The following is a 16,853-nucleotide window of genomic DNA, read 5'->3' as shown; positions in this document are numbered from 1 at the left end:
ATTTGGCACACAATTTTCTATCTCCGCATTTTGTCTAACTCTCTGTGTCTGTTTCTATGTATTAAGAAAGTGAACTATGTCTTCTGCTCATGAAAATAGTGGCATTATTAAGAAGGGGTCCTGTATTACCCTGTAGGGCAGTGTCCCCTGTTTATCAGAACCTGGTGCTCCATAGTTGTCACCTACGTGCATTGCATGTGCCCTACTGTTATGGCTGAAGCACTTTTGCTTTTAGTCCAGCCATCCATTACCGATGGCTGGTGCTCTTTGCCTCTTCTGGTCAGGTTTGGACCCTGTGTTGTTAGTGGTCCAGTCTTTAGCTGCTTTGGACTTGAGTCAGATCTAGTGTTTGCAGAGATGTGATAACACTAAATTCTAGGGTGATTTACCCCATGTTTTCCCTGGAGAAGTTTGTGTTGGTGGACAGGGTCTGTAGTCAGATCAGATGTCTACCCATAGCCCACCATTGGGGCTGTCAGCAGAGTGGTATGTGTAGTTATCTTCCCCTCTCCATGAAGCAGGAGGATCACTTTAGAGCAATCCTGGTCCTTGTTGGGACTGCTTACATACTACTAGGCTCATGGTACTGCTTTGAAAGGGCTCTAACTAAAAGCATGTTGGACTGGGCAGGTACCCAGGAGAACATGGGGACAGAACACATGGTGTTAGCAAGGTTTATGCAGGTCTTTTGTGGGAGGGACCTGGAGTTGAGGCCTGGCTGGAGGGGGGCTTGTCTGTAGAAGAACACAAGGGCAGGGCATGTTGTCAGTAAGTTATGTAGCAGGTGCGACACTGGTTCCCAAAGGTGTCCACATGTCTAGGCTGGAGAATGGGGTAGGGAAATGGCACCAGCCATATCTTTTGTTCTTAGAAATGTTTCACAACAATCTCTGCCCCTTCAGTATACACTCTGAGATTTGGAAACAAATCTCCCTCTTGTATAACCCAGGCATTTTTCAAATTGTTACTTCTGTGCTGTATCTCAGCAAGGTTGTTTGTTATACTATCCCTCTAAGGACAGGGACTCCATTTCGTCTTGCCCTCTGGGCTCTCCTAGAGCTGAGCCTGCTGGTTTTTAAATTTCCAGGTGTTAAGCCCCACTGACTATAAGAAATTAAAATTTTGCCCCTCTGGTTTTCAAAGAAAACAGTTACTAAGATTCATCTTCCTTGTACAGTTTCCCCATGCCTTGGGTGCCCCCACACCCACACTGTCCCTCCTTCCTGGGGACACTTCTTCCTTTTCGAGGTCAGTTTTCGAGGTCACATTTCTGCCCTTCCTGCTCTCTTTGCCATGCCCTCTTCTCTACATTTAGCTGGAGAGAATGTTCTGCCAGTCATCAGATCATTTTCTGGGTTATTTTCACTGACATGGGTGTTACCTAGATGTATCCACAGAATGGGGTGAGCTTACAGTCCTCCTACTCAAACATTTATCCCAGAAGTCCCCAAATATATTGGCTTTTGAAGCATTATTAAGTAGTTCTTAAAAGACATTTCAGTAATAGCAAAACTTTAAAACTTATATGTATCAATGAATGGGAGTGAGCAACAGAAAAGTAAATGATAGAATTCAACTAGTATAAGGGACTTAATTTTCAAATCTATAATTGTGCTTAGAAATATCTTGAATTACAGAAGGAATCTCTTATTGAGGCTCCTACTTTCTGTTGTTTAAATTTATATTCTGCTTTGGGGTAATATGGCATTGCAAAAACCTACAACACTTGCAGCATGTAAATTTCTAGAATCATCAAAAAAATCATACAGACATATTAACTTCAGAATTTTGTATTAAAAAAAGAATTCACATAAAGGTATTCTCAATGGAGACAAAAAGATAGTAACCCTGACAGCATTTCATGTAAAATATTTATATCTTTACTATTAAGTTATGCATTATGAAAGAGTATTTTTTTCAAAGAGACAAAACTGTAGTAAGAAAGGGGCAACAGTGGTTATCAGGAGTTAGAATTAGAGGGAAGGTGTGACTACAAAGGAAAAGCAAAGGGAACTTCTGAGGGGACAGAACAAATCTAACTCTGTATTGGTGGTTACATGAATATTCAAGTGTCTTAAAATTCTTGGAACTTTTTAACAAAAAAGTAAACTTGCCCATTTGATATATTTTAAATTTTTTAACTATTACTTAGAAGAATCAATTTAAATTATCAACAATTTGAAATGTGTTAGATGTAAGATGCAATCAATTAGAATTTCAGGTTATTTTATGAAATAATAAGAACATACTTTTGGTCATTAAGATGCACCAAAAATAATCATTCTATTTCTATTGAATTTCATACTCAGATAATCAATAATGAAGAGAAAATTTTAAAATACTCTTTAGTATACAATGTATTGCTTAATTTTTAGAAAAATTATTTTTGAAAGTAAATTTTTTTAGAATTACTATGTATGTCTATCAACTTATTAAATTACATTTGTGGGTCAATTAGCATTCAAAAAGTAATGTAATTTTAATTGGTAGTGTCCTCTTTTACTCTCAAACGCATTTCAATTTGGATGACAAATTATATGGTCCTCCTACACACCCACCCAGCTTGTTGGTATCTTTAGGTCTGAACATTTGCAACATCCTCTGTGTAAATCTCTTTTACTCTTTGTGCATCTGACAAACCCCTACTCATCTTTCAAGGTTCAAGTCAAACTCTAGTAATTCAGGGTGAATTAACTTTTAAATCAACCAAGTTCCAACAACACCCTTGATGTACTTGCATGGGAGTATTTATTATTGTCAACAGGCATATTGAAGGGATTTGGGTATAAAAAGAGGAATATATAAAAAATGGTCACTTCATAAGATGAAAGTATACATTTTGAAAAAAAGAATCAAATTATATGAGGTCTGACCATTTTAGATTAAGTAAGGGATACGCTTTTTACCTGTGTGGGAACATAAGCAACTCAATTCTCCATCCAGTTAATGCATTTATTTTTACCCGCTTCTCCCTGAGCTAAAAGTCTGACAGCAGCAGTAAGTCTCTAAGGATTTGCAAGAGGCTCACACTCTCTAAGATAAAAACTGTCTTCTTGATTCCTGTTTTTGTTTTCATTTGCTTTAGAGGTTATCCCTATTTTTGAGAGTGTGAAGATTTTTCTGAGTGCTATCATCTGAGCATTTTTAAATTTTTGAGTCTAACTAGGAACATACACATTCTCCCCGTTTGATTCCCTATGAAGAATTCACCAGAAATCTGTCAAAAATAACCATAATATGAACATTTACAGCAGAACTTTAACATTTTTGGAAAACACATTCTCCTAGTATTCTGCTCTTCCCAGTCAAGCCAAAGCTTTTGAGTTCACCAAAATGCTTTTTAGCTTTTCTGCCCAAAATTATGGTTAGTGACTCTTATATGCAAGGAAATATAAGCACTGTAAATCTCTTAGAGGAAATATCAAGTGAGAATTATTTGGGGTGGCTAACACTAGTAATGACTGGAGTGACAAAATTCAAGATACATTTTTTTACATAAACATTGTATAATTTGCCATTTGATCTTGTGACTTTAACAAATCCTTTGAATTTAGTTATCAAGATTGTCATATGATCTTCAAAATCAGTACTTGAATAAGTTCTACATTTTGTAATATAGTTCACCTGCATTTCTTGTATTTATTTCACAAAATTGTTTTAGAAATGAAAGAGATCATATGTGTAGTAAATTTGGTGCTTACTGGTTTGGAAATCTATTCTACTACAATGTCATGTCTTGACATTTTACAAAGTTTGTAGCAAACCCATGAGGACACACCAAAAAGAAACTCACTATTTTTAGACCTTAGAAAATCACTTTGACTTCATTTCATGAAATATAATATTATCTCCAACTCCCTTGGTTCTTATGACACTGAGTTTATTTTTGATTGAGGTAGCTACAGAAATGCTGTTTAAGCTAGAATATAGGGTTTTGTGTTTTTATTCTGTGCATAACTAGAACATAAGGGACACAAGGGAGAACATTCATTTTTTTTTTAATTTTATTTATTTATTTGAGAGAGAGACAGTGAGAGAGGACATGAGAGGTGAGAAGGTCAGAGGGAGAAGCAGACTCCCCCTGGAGCTGGGAGCCGCATGCGGGACTCGATCCCGAGACTCCAGGACCTTGACCTGAGCCGAAGGCAGTTGCTCTACCAACTGAGCCACCCAGGCGCCCGAGAACATTCATTTTTCACAACTCTAATATCATCTTTTGAGAGGGTGGTGCTCTGGGAGTCACTGGCAATTCAATTGATTGAGATTGTCTGAATTCATCTGGGAATGAGGGTTGTCTATAAATAATCAGTTGGACACAAGAACATTTTCTTCTCTGGATGATACCTTATAAGATGGGACCACAACTCCTCCATTTTTGAGTACCTGTGTCTTTACAACATTATCTTATTTATTACACACAAGGTCTCTGTGAATTGAGTGCTACTGTTACCCCCATTTGGTGAGAAAACTGTTCATAGGTTTACTCCAGGCTACACCTGAAGGGAGAGACTGAAACAACATAACTGAGCCTCTTCCACCTCACCAGCTTAACTTCATTTCATCAAAAGAAACCAGTTTGCTACCATATTTCACAGAGGCCCTTTCAATTGCAGTCTCAAAGATGTATTTGAAAGGATTCCAGGATGATAGTGTTGGAAGTACTAGGAAACTCTCTCTCCACCTAGACAACAATTACACTGACAGAGTCAGATGTAACTGTTTTGGACCTTTGAGGTCTACTGAAGGCTTACTAACTTCCAAGAGAAGGCTTGGACAGTAAAGTGTGGCTGCTTTAGGTCAACTTTACCTAACTTAGCACAGTAGGAGCTACCGATCTACCAACTCCCATCCCCATGGCAGGCATGCATTCTAGAGCAGTTTGCATGCAGCTTGTGAAAGCCAAATTGGGCAAAAACAAAAAAACAAAAAAACAAACAAAAACTATCCTCCAAATACTAGGGATTTGTACTATGATTTCTGATTGCTGCTTCTGATCTCAGAGGTGCAGAAAGAGAGAAAATTGTTCCACGCACCTACCCTCTGGGAGTAGTGAATTCCAGTGGATTTAGAAGTTGGAGATTTTACATTTCCTAATTTTAAAACTAAGAATAAAGCTATAATGATCAAAAGAGCATGGTAGTGGCATAAACACTGACATATAAACCAATAATATAGAATAGATATCCCAGAAATAAAGTTTCAGCTGATTTCTGACAAGTGTGCAAGACCGTTCAATGGGAAGAAGACAGCCTTCAACAAATGATTCCGGGAAAACCAGGTATTCACATGTGAAGAATGAAGTCGTATCATTACTTAAAACATAAACAGAAACTAACTCAAAAGGTATCAAAGGCCTAAATGCAAGAACAAAAACTGTAAAACTCTTAAAATTAAAACATAAGGCAAAAACCTCATGGCAATGGTTTCTTGGAAATAACACCAAGATCACAGGCAATAAAAGAACAGAGAAACTGGACCTCATGGAAATTTTAAAACTTTGAGCATCAAAAGATATTATCACCATAGTAAAAGGGTAACTCACCAAATGAGAGAAAATATTTGAAAACCATATATGTCATAGGGGATTAATAACCAAATGATAGAGAGAACTCCTAAAATTCATTTCAACAGAAACAAACAACCCAATTTAAAAGTGGGCAAAGGAGCTGAACTGACATTTCTCTAAAGAAGGTATATGAATGGCCAATAAGCACATGAAAAATGCTCAAAATCACTGATCATTAGGGACATGCAAATAAAAATTACAATGAGATACCACCTCATACCCATAAGGATAATTACTGTTAAAAAACAAACAGAAAATAATAAGTGTTGCAGGGATGTGGAGAGATTAGAACCTTGTGCACTGTTGCTAGGAAAGTAAAATAATATAGCTCCTGTGGAAAACCTCAAAAATGTAAAAATTGAATTAACATATGATCTAACAATCTCACTTCTGGGTATTTATCTAAATGAACCTGTTATTCACAACAGTTAAATTATGGGAGCAATCCAAGGCTCCATCATCAATAGATGAATGGATAAGCCAAGAAACTGAAACAACATGAATGATGATAGATGAATGGATAAACAAAATATGGTCTACATATACAATGGAATATTATCCAGCCTTAAAAAGAAAATTCTGACATGTACTATGACATGGATGAAACTTGTGGACATTATGCTAAGTGAAATAAGCCATTCCCAAAGAGACAAATAATATGCGATTTCACTTACATGAAGTACCTAGAGTAGTCAAAATCACAGAGAGAGAGAAAGTAGAATGTGGGTTATAAGAAACTAAGGGAAGGAGGAAAATGGGAAGTTATTATTTGTTGGGTGCAGAGTTTTAGTTATGTAAGAGCTTTTTCTGCATCCATCTGAAGATGTTAGGTGGTTATGATAGTACGACCTTACAAATGTATTTAATACCTCTGACCTGTACGCTTAAATGGTTAAAATAGTAAATTTTACCTTATGTGTATTTTAGCACAATAAAACAACTTTAAGATATATTTGAGGAAGAAGGAATGGAGAAATGATCTGAAAATTTTATGACAAATGCTGGGAACTGCAGTGAAAAAGTAATTTCTGTGTCGAAGGTTAAGTACTCTTAAAATATTATGCTAATATATTTTCATGTGCACAAAAGGAAAAAAACACTATGGAAGTGCACTGCTACTTGCAACAGAGCTAAAATGCATATGGACTTTGCTAAAAGAAAGAAAAAGCAAGTAATAAAAAAAAATAATTGCAATTTCACCATCTCACAAAATCAGTCTTTTCTCTTCCCTCAGAATAATCCTGGGGCTAGAGCCAAAAAGAGCAGAATACACAGAATGAAGTCTTAACTACTGCTAAACCTTACTGAACAGGCTCTGCCTTTGTGATTTTTTTTTTCCTCAAAGACCTTTGAAATAAGCCTTACATGGAATAAAGCCTAAAAGCCAACTGGACTGGAAAATATCCACAATGTTCTTGTGATTTTTAATCTCTTTTCTAAGACAATAGCCAATCATGTCACATAAAACACTGTTAAGAGCCACCCAGAGGCAAAATTCTTAGACCACTGCTGAAATATTCATTGATTGCTTAGAAAACCAAATACCTGCACATTTTGAAGTATTACATTAATGACTAAAGGGCAACACTCTGTCACAGCTTTATTTCTCCCCAGAGAATATTTAGGAAACCTCATACTGGTTGCATTTATATATGTAGAATGTCCTGCTATTCAGTGTTCCAAACCCCTCAATTCAGCCCATTAAAAAGATTCATACTCCATTAAAATTTCTTTGGAAATTTTTAGTTTTAATCATTTGCCTTGCAACTGGAACCTAAAATCATGGGTTGTATAACCTACAGCATGTGGAAATTTATTTCACTGTTTACAGCTTTAGCTAGACGTACTTTCTATAAATTTTTAGAGTTATTTCCTTTAGAGATGTTTCCTATTGCACTCTTCCACTCACAATCACATGCTACTAGGTATTATTTTACTAATTCCTACAACTTTCATTTATTCTCTCACTCAAAAGCTAACATGACATAATAAGAATGTTAGTAATGAAAAATAAAATATCTATCTTACATTTGATTGCACCTGTTTTTTATGTACCCAACATGTACACTCTCCTTTTTTTCTTCTGCCTCAGATTAAAAGTTATTGAGAACAGGAAAACATTTAATTTGTGTTAATTATACTTCCTAGAGTCATTCAATAAATAAAGTTAAGTTACTCCTTGAATTAAGCAAGTTTCTGTCATCAGTAGGACTAATACTAATAAAGATAAATAATGTAATAAAAATCAGGATAAAATGATGCAAAGCAGAGAGGTCTCAGAAAAACAGTCACATCATCAACTTGTGAAATATATGTAGTGCTTCAACCCCGTACTACAAAGAGGATAGAAATCTATCACATTAGAAAAGATGGGCTCCTTAACTCCCGATTTAGAGAAGCTTTAAAGCAGGATTAATAGGAATCATGGCTGCCACCGTTAATGTGTCCCATGTTTTTATGAGCATCAACTTTCTATAAATAGGCTCTTTTATATAATTTAATCAGATCAGTAAGAGACAAGTTGCAAATGTTTAAAAGTATACAATTAATTATATTATTTCTTGTTTTCGACTTAAGGAATTATTCTACCCTTAGATGGGAAAAGCAAAATAAACTTTAATAGTCATGTAAATGTCAGTGAAGCTATTATTAAAGGTGAAATGCAAAAACAAACTGGATATTGACTTATGGGAAGATTTTATGTTGAACAGGCCCACTAATCAGACTCCACAGAGGATTTATTACAGTAACACATTTTGAATTAAGAAATCTTCTAAAAAACTCCCCTCAGATATTAGCCCATTTCTCTTAGTTCATCAACCTTGTATTTGACATAGTCACTGATACTACATAATGGTACATAAATTTTTGAATATATAATGTAAATAGAAATAAATTTTGAAGTACATTTTCAAATATAAGAAAACTTCTATTGGCTCTTGAAGTCTAATGAATAAGAATTCTCAGGCCAAAACTGAGATCTTGTTAGTTTTTCAGGTCTTTATTTCTCTTTATAGGTCTCAAAGGTCTTTCTCTTTATAGGTCTCAATGGCGTTGAATAAATTATTCTAAAGTAAATGACATCAAATTTCAAGCAGATTCCAAGTAATATAGGATTTTATACATATTATTGTTAGTTTTAATTAATTCTCTATTGTTAATACAATGAACTAATTTTAAGCAAACTTGCTGATTAAATATTTCGTTGTATCCAAATGGTAAGCAACTTTTTATTTTGTTATAAAACATAAAGAAATTAATTCAATGAAACCCATGTGTTATTGAATTCTGTTGACATAAAGCAATTGGTTAAAATTTTTGTTTTTGTATTGAACAGATGTTATTGGTTTTTTTTTTTTTTGGTATATATTTTCATCAGGTTTGTTGTTGTCATTGTTTTGCTTAATAATCATTTCCCTTCTTTAATAAGCATCTCCTGCTATTTCTTTGGGGATCTGGCCTAAGTTCCAATCTAAATCCATGTTATTTCAATACAGCTGACCTTAACCTGTCATATGGCCCAGGACTAACCGATATGAGCCCTAGTAGAAGAATTTGTTTCAAGTATAGATATGTGGTTCAAGTTGGTTTAATAAAGATTCACACCGATCATCTCTCAGTGCTACTGAGAAAAAAAAAAATTCTTACCCTGGGGTTTTTAGGACAGTAGAATTCTTTTTAGCCTGCAGAAGCTAATGGCCATTATTTGGCAACTGAGAATCTAGCAGACATTGAGGAAAGTAGAGATCAAAGAGGGGGTGATTCCCAACGATCTGAGTGATATTAGGTCATCCCTTTGGAGGACCAGCACTTCCGAAAATACTTTTTAAATATGTTACTAAAAGCATCTTTACATATTTTCCACTTTAACTCTAGCAAGTCTTTAATGTGTACCCCTGAGAACCAGTTTAATACACATGAGGAAAAATAATAAAATATAATTTTAAAATAGATCTGTAAAGCAAAATAATCCCTTCATATGAAGAACTTATTTTATATCAAATGCATGAATTAGCTCCTCCTACTCTCTAAACCTAATCCAGTCACCTGGATACTGGTTCCCATTCCCTTCTCCTTCAGAGGAAATTGTTTTTCAGTTGGATCCACTTCCATTTAATCTTCAACAAAACAACCAGTGCTATTTCTAAAATACAAAGCAGAACTGCACACTCTTACTCAGCACAATATAATATCGTCTCTTCACTTAGAGAATGTGCTTTTAAGCATGGCATACAAGGGTTTTCATGAATTGGCCCTCCAACCTGTTAAAGCACATCTACCACTCTCCACATCCCATTATCAATATCCCATATAACCATAAATAGTTTCTGAAACATGGAAAACATTTTCAAGCTTCCATGCTTGTCATATGTTTTTTCTTTGCTTCATTTAGCAATGCTAAGGAGTGGTCCTATTCATCCTTCCAAGGATGACTGCTTCAGAGATCATCTTTTTAATGTAACTTTTCCAATACTACCACACACTTGTATATACCTCCATTATAGTACATAGTGTATTATTTTGCAATTGTTTTTTAAACAGAAGCTGTTAAATGTGGCTAAAGGGACCAGTCAGGTTCACAGATTTGTTTGGTCCACACCATATTTTCTCATGCTAAAGTTTAAAATGATTACACCAAAGTCTAGGTCTCTGGCTTCTTGAAACTAAAAAGACTTGTTACTATACAGAAACAATTATCTCTGCCCAGCAGTATCTGATGCTTTGTACTTAGAGCACTTTGTACTCACCACTCTGTGAACACTTCCAATTGTTCCTCACAAACCTGACTTGCTTGGCTCATGCTACTGCTTGATTCCTTAGCTATCCTTCTGGTTTTAACATGTATGTCTTCCCACTGTAATTTCCTTTAGGATGTAGACTTAATTTAATTATATATATATTGGCCTCAAAGAACATTAGTCAAATCCAAAATCCAGGATTCATGTGAAAATAACTTGTTATATGAGACATCTATAGAGTTTTAAAATTTTTTCTAAAAGAATCAAAAGAGACTATTAAAACTAGAAGAGATCAACAGCTTTATCTGATTAAATATTTTAATGACAATAAATAAATATGGTTGTCTTAATTTTCTAAACTTCAGTTGACTGTATCCATATATACTCAAATGTAAAATCCCTACATAGAAAATCTATCAAGAGAATAAAAAGACAAGCCACAAACTGGACAAAAATATTTGCAAAAGATATGCTTGATAAGGACAGTTGTCCAAAACATGCAAAGAACTCTTAGACTTCAACAGTGGAAAAAAAAAAGAAAAGAAAAACCTGATTTAGAAGATCTGAATACATTCCTCACCAAAGAAGATATACAGATTGCCAAGATGCTCTACCTCATATGTTATCAGGAACTTGCAAATTAAAACAATTAAATATCACTGTACACATATCACAATGGCCAAAATCCAAAATACCAACAACATCAAATGCTAACAAGGACATAGTTAGTAATAGGAACTCTTATTCATTGCTGATGAGAATGCAAAATGGCCACCGCCACTTTATGAAGGAGTTTAAAAGTTTCTTACTAAATGAAACGTACTCTTACCATATAATCCAACAATCACACTGCTTGGTATTTACCCAAAGTAGTTGAAAACATGTCTACACACAAACCTGCACACAGATTTTTACAGCAGCTTTATTCATAATTGCTAAAACTTGGAAGGAATCAAGATGTTCTTCGGTTGGTCAGTGAATAAATAAACTGTGGTACATCCAGACAATAGAATACTATTTGGCATTGAAGAGAAGTGAGTTATCAAATATGGAAAAAAGCAAAATGTATATTACTAATTGAAAGAAGCCAACTTCAAAAGACTACATAGCATATGTTTCCAACTATATGACATTTTGGGAAAAAAATGAAACTCTGGAGATGGTAAACAGATCTGTGGCTACCAGGGATTTGTGCAGAGAGAGGGATCAAGAGTCAGAGCACAGAGAAATTTTAGGGCAGCAAAACTATTCTGAATGATATTACAATGATATATACATACTATTGTACATTTGTCCGAACCCCATAGAATTTGTAACACCAAAAGTGAACCGTAATGTGAACTATGGACTTTGGGTGATACTGACGTGTCAATGTCATCCACTGTAACAAAACTACCACTCAGGTGCGGGATGTTGATAGAGGGGGAGAGTGTGTATATGTGAGGGGCGGGGTTTATGGAAAATCTTTGTATCTGCAGCTCACTTTTGCTGTAAACCTAAAACTGTTCTAAAAAGCAATGTCTAATTAAAAAAATCTAAATAGAATTTCTGGTGAAGCCCATCAGTTCTAGTACGTATAGGCAATAAAATTAGGCTTAATAAATACCTCCAGAGGGCTACAATTCTACTAAAATTTGCAGAACTAATCCGAACAGAATGTCTGTGGCACTCTGGCCCTGGTATATCAATATCACAAAATCAAGCCCAAGTTTCCAGAGACTTGCCTGTATAATATACAATACAAACAAATGTATTTAGTAAAGGTGACTACTATTGAGAGTTTTAGAATGTCTTAGTTGTCAGCTTTACGAGGCAGTAATTAGTCTATTGTCAAGAACTATTAAGTGTCTGAGATTTTACCTTACCTGAAGCTAGGAAGTTCGACTGCCACAATTTTATGGTTGCTGATAGAAGACACAAGCTCCTGGGTCAGAGATGAGGCTGGATTATTACACGGAGGTAGTAGGGGCACCTGGCTAGCTCAGCTGGTAGAGCATGAAACTCCTGATCTCAGGGTTGTGCGTTCAAGCCCCACGCTGCGTGTAGAGATAGCTTACACAGAGCAATAGCTTACACTAGCAACAGCTAGAGTATCAACATTCCAGTGCTGTTTCCCTAAGCCACAAGTGCCACATGGCTGTGTGAAGTGAATCAGATAGCTACACAGGCAGTAGGCTGGGTTATGATAGAGGAACTCAAGTTTAGGGAACTAGAATATTTTACAATGGCCAATAAGCATGTTTGCCCTTTGTTCTGGAGGAAAGCATTGTCTTGATATACTAGACAGTACACATATCTGCCCTTTGTTCCAGGAGGAGATACTATATCTTTCAAGATGGGTTTCCACACATACATTCCAGAATATAAGAACAAGGAGCATTCAGTGCCTTGCTAAAAAGATGTGCAGAAATGCTGAAGATCAATGGGGAATTGTTACTCAAATGTTATAAACATCGAAGCTTTTGTAGGCTTTAAAAAAAATACACAGTGGTCCAAACAAAATTCAACTGCTATACTAGGTTATTAAAAATGAAGTTTTAAGAGACCATTTCTGTTTATTTCTCTCTTCACTCTTTGTTTTTCTTCAACAGGTATTTTGAAATTTTATTTGTCACTGAAATGTAAGCCCTGTGGATGCCAGGGTTTGGGAACCACAAGTACTTACGTTAAATATTAAAGGGCAAGAGCTGAAGGCCCTTGTCACCAGTTTCAATTAGAAATTCAGAACAGCCATATTTGAATAAACGTTTAAGCATTCACAGAAGTGAAAAATGACTGATACAAGCTGAGTTATTTTTCTTTTATTACCAACAGTGCAAAGTAACATCAAGGTGAACTCAGTCTACTTGGAAAAATTATATGGTAACATATTATTATTTCTCGATGTAACCTCACTGAAATCTGGGAAACATTTTTATTCCTCTCCAAAACTGAATACATTAGCCCTAGAACTTCCCACTAGGTGAAAGCTGAAAACTTTATCATTGAGTGCAAATCCATGCTTTATTTTTAACAGCGTCATTCTGTATAACCAAATATCATTGCAACAGAGTTAGAATAGAATTCAAAACACATCACAAAGAAGAAAAAACACCAAAATTGGTTTTACTTACATTTTAGACACTTTAGAGTATCATCATAGGTAATTGCTTAAAAGGTTATATTATCTTAGATAGAATTTAGCAACACATTAAAATTTTTGAGCTATTAACCATACAGGCATAAGTCATCTAGTCTAAATGAAAGCATTCACAACCAGTTTGCAAAAACCAGAAAAGAAGACAGCACTTATAAGCACGGGAAGTTCTGACTTCAAAGAGAAATATCAGAAGAGAAGTAGATAAAATTTTTATGAAATAAGTTGGGTATCATTTTATTTTTTCTAGCTCTATGGCTTACTGTTAATGATAGATATTCTTGACAAAAGAAGTCAGCCATCCAAATCAGAAAATGTGACTCTAGAACAAAGATGTGTTTTTTGGTAATAGGACAGTAGCAAAATCAGGGCACCTTATGAGTTATCATATATCATAATGATGGGAAATATCATAATGATGGGATTTTCTATTTTCATCCACATTTATATAGTCACAAAGGAAAAATGATAAAATATTGCCACTATTTTAAAGAATTGATCATATATTTTGGTAATCTTTTAATATATATAAGAAAAATAAAACTGGGGCACCTGGGTGGCTCAGTGGGTTAAGCCGCTGCCTTCGGCTCGGGTCATGATCTCAGGGTCCTGGGATCGAGTCCCGCATCGGGCTCTCTGCTCAGTGGGGAGCCTGCTTCCTCCTCTCTCTCTCTCTCTGCCTGCCTCTCTGCCTACTTGTGATCTCTCTCTGTCAAATAAATAAAATCTTTAAAAAAAAAAAAAGAAAAAGAAAAAGAAAACTACTGAGGGTTAACATCTTTTTTCTCCTTGTCTGGAATTTATGGTTTTGTACTTGAGCATACTGACATGTGTATCTGCCTCCATTATCAGACCTATGCTTTCTGAATGCAGGGATGTTTCATTTTTAAAGGATCAGGACAGAATCAGAGAAGAGTATGAACATAAGGAGACAGCAATCATGGGGACTACCCTAGAGTCTGTCTACTACAGAAAAGCCCCCTGAAAACAGCCATCACAGAGAAAAAAAGGATGGAGGAAAGAAATCTTTCATGAAAGCTGGCATCTCTTGAACCCCTCGGTCTCAAGATGACAAAACCAGCCTTACATTTAGCGCTCTCTGTCACGTGAAGAAGGAACAATGAGTTTAAGAACCAAATGAAGCTAATTTAAGTTGAATTTATGCCACTTGCAGCTGAAAAAAATGCTGACTTATACAGGTAGAGATCATATTGGTAATTACTATTATTCTAGTCTTACTAAGTATGAAAAAGTGGGTTATCGGCCATTGTATGCCATGAGAACTAAACAGACACATTTCTCCCAAGATCCATACTTGGTGATACTCTGATATCTTGAAATTAGCCATGGTAGGAATATTTCCATCATAGAATTTAGCAAATGGTACAAATCAGGCCCTTCTTCTCCCTTCCCTCAGAACCAGTTGTTAAACATTTGTAAACATTTGTAATGTTAGACTCTAGTTAGACTCTATGGCCATATCATCCAGCATGAAGCCTTTGGAAATTAAAGAACTATTAATAGTGGTAATTTTCTTCATGTCTAAAGATATTTTCCATTATTTTCGTTTTAATTATAAATTATACCTACTCACATAAACCCTGAAACCAAATTTGACTTGATGGGAAAATGTTCAGAATAATTTATTAAATCTTAATTCCAAGATATCTCTGAAATACTGGAATGAATCAGGCCTTCTGGGTATCTTAATAAAGATAAAGCAGTTGTTTGGCTTTCGAATACCAAGGAGACTGACAACTGTGATTATCAATATTACTTATCTCACTCTAATTAGCTTCTTTTTAATCAGCTTTTCTTGTGACTATGTATTTGGCTCTGCTTCTGAATTTTTCTCTAAATCTTCCGTATTTTCCCCTCAATATCAAATGCATTCTTTTAATCTTTTTTTTAGATGTCTCTTTTACTCTTTATATCTCTATAAATTCTCTATGCCCCTCTAATTTTGCCTCTCTGTTTCCATGTTTGTCTATTTCTACGAAAGGCTTGAGATGATTATTTTTGTTTGACTCGAATGATCTAAAATATCCAAATCTGTATAATAATTGTAATTTTGCTAACACTTTATGAATAAAAAATGGGAAAAATTCCTATCCTGATGTACACAATTAAATAATACAGTTGAGTTAATTTGACCATTAACTAATAGTCCACACACAAATTAAGTATAAAATTATATGCTTGCCTCTGTATTAGGCACAGGTAAACTGAAAAGTGATGCTTTCTGTTTTACAGAACAATAATCCAGATTCATCAATGTGCTGTGAAAATACAGTCTGAAAATAGGTTGTGTTGGTCTGTATACCGTGCTAGGGAATCACACAAGAGAATCACCCCTAACCAGAACTTAAATGATCAGGGAAGTCTCTAAAAACAACTGCTCCTTTCCAAGCTGAAATATAATTTTATGAAGGAGGAGCTGTCTAAGATAAGAATCGGGTAGGAAGAAAAAATGTTCAAGGTAAAGAGATGAGCATATGCAAAAGGTAAGGTAAGACAAGGCTAGAGAGAAATATATGGGTGAGGACTGGGAGGTAAATGGCAGCAGTTGATAATCAGAGATTGTGATGAAGAAAACTCCCTGTTGTCTATCTTACTCTTTTCTATACCATTTACCTGTCCATAGTCAATTCAATTACACAAGAATTGATTTTTCAATTTCTTTGTGATTTGCCTTAAGCCTTTTGCTCACTGCCATCACTCGATTTACTCCTTTTTTTTTTTTTTAAGATTTTATTTATTTATTTGACAGACAGAGATCACAAGTAGGCAGAGAGGCAGGCAGAGAGAGAGAGAGAGAGGCTAGCAGGCTTCCCGATGCGGGGCTCGATCCCAGGACCCTGAGATCATGACCCGAGCCGAAGGCAGCAGCCCAAACCACTGAGCCACCCAGGCGCCCCTCGATTTACTCTTGAACTATTTTTTCAATGTCTCTCTCTCTGGCCCTCTCTCTCTTTCCTGCTCTCGGTGTGTGTGTCTCTCTCCTCTATGACCACTATCTTTTCTCTCTTACAGCCTCTCACTGTCCAATACATAATCTCTCACCACTGTCAAGCTAATTTATATTCTAAGCTTTAATTATGTTTAATTATGTAATCCAGATTTTTAGAATGCATTAATATCTAACTGTATATAATTTGCCTATGAAAATTCAATTGCATGATATTAGGCATTTTTTTTCATCCAATTGCCCTTCACTTTATTTGTAGGTTTGCATGGAGTCTTCTGCGTACAAAATCTCCCTTTTACTTTGATCTAGAATACCATACACATAACAGGAAGCAATCATGTTCCTATTTACCCCCAGAAGCTAAGAAGACAAATTGATAGCTACTATAATAAAAATAAGTAATGTTTACCTGTACTAGGTGATGTTAGATCACTTTGCCCAAGT

This window comes from Mustela nigripes, chromosome 3 (assembly GCF_022355385.1).
Source record: "Mustela nigripes isolate SB6536 chromosome 3, MUSNIG.SB6536, whole genome shotgun sequence".
NCBI classification, from domain to species: Eukaryota; Metazoa; Chordata; class Mammalia; order Carnivora; family Mustelidae; genus Mustela; species Mustela nigripes.
This window is presented reverse-complemented; position numbering follows the sequence as displayed.